Source organism: Bufo bufo, chromosome 9 (genome assembly GCF_905171765.1).
Source record: "Bufo bufo chromosome 9, aBufBuf1.1, whole genome shotgun sequence".
NCBI lineage: Eukaryota > Metazoa > Chordata > Amphibia > Anura > Bufonidae > Bufo > Bufo bufo.
In genome coordinates, this window is record NC_053397.1 from 17,976,058 (window position 1) to 17,982,713 (window position 6,656).

Here is a 6,656-nt window from a genome sequence, read left to right on the forward strand (position 1 = left end):
GTTGAGGTTATAACTGTGGAGTAATAGAGTTGAGTTTAATAACTGTGGAGTAGTAGAGCTGAGGTTATAACTGTGGAGTAGTAGAGTTGAGTTCATAACTGTGGAGTAGTAGAGCTGAGGTTATAACTGTGGAGTAGTAGAGTTGAGTTCATAACTGTGGAGTAGTAGAGCTGAGGTTATAACTGTGGAGTAGCAGAGTTGAGGTTATAACTGTGGAGTAGTAGAGCTGAGGTTATAACTGTGGAGTAGTAGAGTTGAGTTCATAACTGTGGAGTAGTAGAGCTGAGGTTATAACTGTGGAGTAGCAGAGTTGAGGTTATAACTGTGGAGTAGTAGAGTTGAGTTCATAACTGTGGAGTAGTAGAGCTGAGGTTATAACTGTGGAGTAGTAGAGTTGAGTTCATAACTGTGGAGTAGTAGAGCTGAGGTTATAACTGTGGAGTAGCAGAGTTGAGGTTATAACTGTGGAGTAGTAGAGCTGAGGTTATAACTGTGGAGTAGTAGAGCTGAGGTTAGAACTGTGGAGTAGTAGAGCTGAGGTTATAACTGTGGAGTAGCAGAGTTGAGTTAAAGGGTTTCTACCACCAGAAATACCGTTATGTAGCTGACTGATATAGCGATGCGCTAATGTCAGCACTACATAACAGTATGTTTTTTACCTTTCTCCCTGCAGCCTCTAGGTGCTGATTTTACGCCCACATAGCACCTAGAAGCTCATTAGCATATAATAAAAGTGCTTATTTTATCAGAACGGCTGCAGGGAGAAAGGTAAAAAGCACACTGTTATGTAGTGCTGACATTAGCGCATCGCTGTATCAGTCAGCTACATAACGGTATTTCTGGTGGTAGAAACCCTTTAATAACTGTGGAGTAGTAGAGTTGAGTTCATAACTGTGGAGTAGTAAAGACCTGAGGTAGCAGACAGGGGCACAGACATGAACTGGAACCAGGAACATAGACACTAGAAGCTGGAATGTAGACACAGGACTGAAGTGAAGACATACAACTGCATCAAAGACACAGGACCAAAGTGTATATATGGGACTGGAGCAAAGACATAGGACTGGAGTGTAGATACAGAACTGGGGAGAAGACACATGAGCATAGACACAGAACTGGGGAGAAGACACATGAGCATAGACACAGAACTGGGGAGAAGACACATGAGCATAGACACAGAACTGGGGAGAAGACACATGAGCATAGACACAGAACTGGGGAGAAGACACATGAGCATAGACACAGAACTGGGGAGAAGACACATGAGCATAGACACAGAACTGGGGAGAAGACACATGAGCATAGACACAGAACTGGGGAGAAGACACATGAGCATAGACACAGAACTGGGGAGAAGACACATGAGCATAGACATAGAACTGGGGAGAAGACACATGAGCATAGACACAGAACTGGGGAGAAGACACATGAGCATAGACATAGAACTGGGGAGAAGACACATGAGCATAGACACAGAACTGGGGAGAAGACACATGAGCATAGACATAGAACTGGGGAGAAGACACATGAGCATAGACATAGAACTGGGGAGAAGACACATGAGCATAGACATAGAACTGGGGAGAAGACACATGAGCATAGACACAGAACTGGGGAGAAGACACATGAGCATAGACACAGAACTGGGGAGAAGACACATGAGCATAGACATAGAACTGGGGAGAAGACACATGAGCATAAACAAAGAACTGGGGAGAAGACACATGAGCATAGACATAGAACTGGGGAGAAGACACATGAGCATAGACATAGAACTGGGGAGAAGACACATGAGCATAGACACAGAACTGGGGAGAAGACACATGAGCATAGACATAGAACTGGGGAGAAGACACATGAGCATAGACACAGAACTGGGGAGAAGACACATGAGCATAGACATAGAACTGGGGAGAAGACACATGAGCATAGACAGACATAGAACTGGGGAGAAGACACATGAGCATAGACACAGAACTGGGGAGAAGACACATGAGCATAGACATAGAACTGGGGAGAAGACACATGAGCATAGACATAGAACTGGGGAGAAGACACATGAGCATCGACACAGAACTGGGGAGAAGACACATGAGCATAGACATAGAACTGGGGAGAAGACACATGAGCATAAACAAAGAACTGGGGAGAAGACACATGAGCATAGACATAGAACTGGGGAGAAGACATAAGAACAGGGTGTAGATTCAGGACTGGAGCTGTTCTGCCTCCAGCAGAGAGGGATTCATTTCAGTTCAAGTCTATTTCATGTCTAATTCATTCTGCTGCAATTTCTATATTTATATGTTGGGTAACAGCACCATCTAGAGGTGGTAAAAAATTGCACCTTGTTTTCTTGTTCATAAAGATTATTGCTTTGTGGGTAGTGCAGGGCATTCGGGGAAGGAGAAGCCCCAGTCTTCAGTCTACATACAGACTACAGGACTTCAGCAGAGCTGTTCCATGCAGTTCTCCTTCTTAAACTCCACCATCTTTGTGCAAGTATATCAGGTGAGTATTCTATCTTTGTATCAGGGATATTGTTATGCAGAGCTGTTCAGTTAGCTGTAATATTACTCAGGGATCATGTTATAGCTGTTAGATATTATATATGTAATCCTATGTATAGACAGCCATTTTGGGACATGTGCTCAGAGTTAATGCAATGTTGTAGTACATGTTGTTCTATGCTTTCTGCTGTACATGCTATCTTCTATGCTTTATACTTATACATGTCATTTGCATTCTTGTAGTTTCACCACACATCAATACTCCTGTTTTGCCAATAAACAAGTTAGACTACAGAAAACAGTCCTCTTATTTGGAAGACAGGAATGGTTTATACTGAATGTCAGACTGCACAGTGTGTGAACAGAACAGGAGCATAGACATAGGACTGCAGAGAAGGCATAGGACTGGGGCACATATACAGGAACATAGACAACAGCTTGATGAGGTTTACAACATAGCCAAGGGTCATCACCAGGAGAGCAGGTTAGGAAATGTGGTAACCAAGGGACAAGCCAGAAGTGTAGTCACAAATATGCAGTAGTCAGTGGACTCAAATAAACCACGTGGGTTAAAAGGCATCAGCCAACAGGGGAGAAGTGAGTAAGAGCACAGTTCCTGACACATATGCGCCAATCTCCCCCTAGTGGTGGCTGCCGGCAGCTCATGCCGGAGAATTGTTTAATTGTTTGGAGTCCAATGAATGTATGTTTGTTATTCATGGTAATGTCCACCATGATTTTGTTTTCACACACAGAACTCCAAACCCCATGCTTACCTTCTCACCATAAATGCTAAAAATATGGTTTCCTGCAGCCACCACTAGGGGGAGCTGAGTGCAAGTGATTTATACTGTGTCTGAAAATCTGTATGCAGTGAGCTCCCCCTAGTGGTAGGAACAGACATTTACATGACTTTGATGGGAAGGTTCAGTTCAGTGTATGGCCCCTCTCTCAGCAGGGGCCCTGTATGAGTAGTCTGGTCCGCCTCTATAAAGGAGTTCAACATATGGCTTGGTAAATGGTGTCAAGAGCAAGAATTTGGCTTTGTTTCTCATGATAGCTCTACTTGGAATAGAAAGGAACTGTACAAAAAAGATGGTTTGCATCTTTCTCTCAAAGGAACAAATGTACTTAGTGAACAACTCCAAGAATTTGCGGAAGAGTATTTAAACTAGGAAGGGGGGGCAAAAGAGTGAAAATAAAAGAGTCCAATTGCCCCCCGAAACAATGCCAGAACAGGTCAGAAGCACAGAGGTTAAGAAATGATAAGCTCAGAGTCCTGTCTACAAATGCTCGCAGTTAAGGTAAAAAAATCAATGAACTTGCGTCAATAATGGCATCTGAGAATGTAGATTTAGTGGCTGTTACGGAGACATGGTTTAATGAAAGAAATGACTGGGACATAACCATACCAGGGTACTCTTTATACAGAAGAGACAGAGAAGGCAAGAAAGGAGGAGGAGTGGCCCTGTATGTGAAAGATAGCATTAAATCTAACCTAATACAAGTTGGTGAGGCCAACATAGAGTCAGTTTGGGTTACGTTGCAGTTTGCTAACCATGCAGTAACTCGTGTAGGTGTGATATATAGACCACCTGGTCAAGTTAAAGAACTAGATGATCTACTAGTTGAAGAAATAGCTAAAATGACAATGAAAGGAGAAGTTATCATTATGGGAGATTTCAATCTTCCAGATATAAACTGGAAAACCAAAATAGCAAGTTCTACCAGGAGTACAGATATTCTAAATTCCCTACTGGGGTTATCTCTACAACAAGTGGTTGAGGAGCCAACCCGGAGGGAGGCCATTTTGGATTTGGTATTCACAAACGGGGATTCGGTATATGATGTCATTGTAGGCGAAACCTTGGGATCTAGTGATCACCAGTCAGTGTGGTTTAATATAAGAACTGTGAAAGAGTCCCACCACACAAAAACAAAAGTTTTAGATTTTAGAAAAACAGACTTTTCAAAAATGAAATTAGTCATAAATGAGTCCTTATCAGACTGGAACGGATTACATGGAGTCCAGGAGAAATGGGACTACTTAAAAGGTGCATTATTGAACGCAACAGAAAATTGCATTAGACTTGTCAGTAAAAGCAAAAAAAGGAAGAGACCACTGTGGTACTCAGCAGAAGTGGCCCAAATCATTAAAAATAAAAAGCTAGCATTTTGGAATTATAAAAAAACCCAGAGCAATGAAGATAAGGAAATCTACAAGATTAGGCAGAGAGAGGCCAAGCAAGTTATAAGAACTTCTAAAGCGCAGGCAGAAGAAAAACTAGCTCAGTCTATGAAAAAAGGGGATAAGACATTCTTCAGATATATAAATGAAAAAAGGAAATTAAAACAAGGAATAACTAAATTAAAAACAAAGGACGGAAGGTATGTAGAAGAGAATAAAGGGCTAGCCGACTGCCTTAATGAATACTTCTGTTCAGTTTTTACAAAAGAAAAAGGAGAAGGACCTCCACTAGAAAGAATGACTAATAAATCGTTTGATGCATGTATCTTTACAGAGGAAGATGTTCTAAGTTTGCTGTCTAAGGTGAAGACAAATAAGTCACAGGGGCCTGATGAGATACACCCAAAATTATTAAAAGAGCTTAGTGGTGAGCTGGCAAAACCGCTAACAGATTTATTTAACCAATCATTAGTAACAGGAGTCGTCCCGGAAGATTGGAAATTGGCTAATGTCGTGCCCATTCACAAGAAAGGTAGTAGGGAGGAATCGAGCAACTATAGACCAGTGAGTCTGACATCAATAGTAGGCAAATTAATGGAAACCCTATTAAAGGATAGGATTGTGGAACATCTAAAATCCCATGGATTGCAAGATGAAAAACAACATGGGTTTACTTCAGGGAGATCATGTCAAACAAATCTTATAGATTTTTTTGACTGGGTGAATAAAATAATAGACGGTGGAGGTGCAGTAGACATCGCATATCTAGATTTTAGTAAGGCTTTTGACACTGTCCCACATAGAAGACTTATCAATAAACAGCAGTCATTGAGCATGGACTCCCATATTGTTGAGTGGATTAGGCAGTGGCTGAGTGACAGACAACAGAGGGTTGTAGTCAATGGAGAACATTCAAAACAAGGTCATGTTACCAGTGGGGTTCCACAGGGATCTGTACTGGGACCAATTTTGTTTAATATCTTCATAAGTGATATTGCAAAAGGCCTCGCTGGTAAGGTTTGTCTTTTTGCTGATGACACAAAGATATGTAACAGGGTTGATGTTCCTGGAGGGAAACGCCAAATGGAAAAGGATTTAGGAAAACTAGAGGAATGGTCAGAACTCTGGCAACTGAAATTTAATGTGGATAAGTGCAAGATAATGCACCTGGGGCGTAAAAACCCAAGGGCAGAATATAGAATATTTGACACAGTCCTGACCTCAGTATCTGAGGAAAGGGATTTAGGAGTAATTATTTCAGAAGACTTAAAGGTGGGAAGACAATGTAATAGGGCAGCACGAAATGCCAGCAGAATGCTTGGATGTATAGGGAGAGGTATAAGCAGTAGAAAGAGTGAAGTGCTTATGCCGCTGTACAGAACACTGGTGAGACCTCACTTGGAGTATTGTGCGCAGTACTGGAGGCCATATCTCCAGAAGGATATAGATACTCTAGAGAGAGTTCAGAGAAGAGCTACTAAACTAGTACATGGATTGCAGGATAAAACTTACCAGGAAAGGTTAAAGGACCTTAACATGTATAGCTTGGAAGAAAGAAGAGACAGAGGGGATATGATAGAAACTTTTAAATACATAAAGGGAATCAACTCGGTAAAGGAGGAGAGCATATTTAAAAGAAGAAAAACTACCACAAGAGGACACAGTTTTAAATTAGAGGGGCAAAGGTTTAAAAGTAATATAAGGAAGTATTACTTTACTGAGAGAGTAGTGGATGCATGGAATAGCCTTCCTGCAGAAGTGGTAGCTGCAAATACAGTGAAGGAGTTTAAGCATGCATGGGATAGGCATAAGGCTATCCTTCATATAAGATAGGGCCAGGGGCTATCCATAGTATTCAGTATATTGGGCAGACTAGATGGGCCAAATGGTTCTTATCTGCCGACACATTCTATGTTTCTATGTTTCTCTATGGTAAGTAAGCATTGATCTTCACTTTG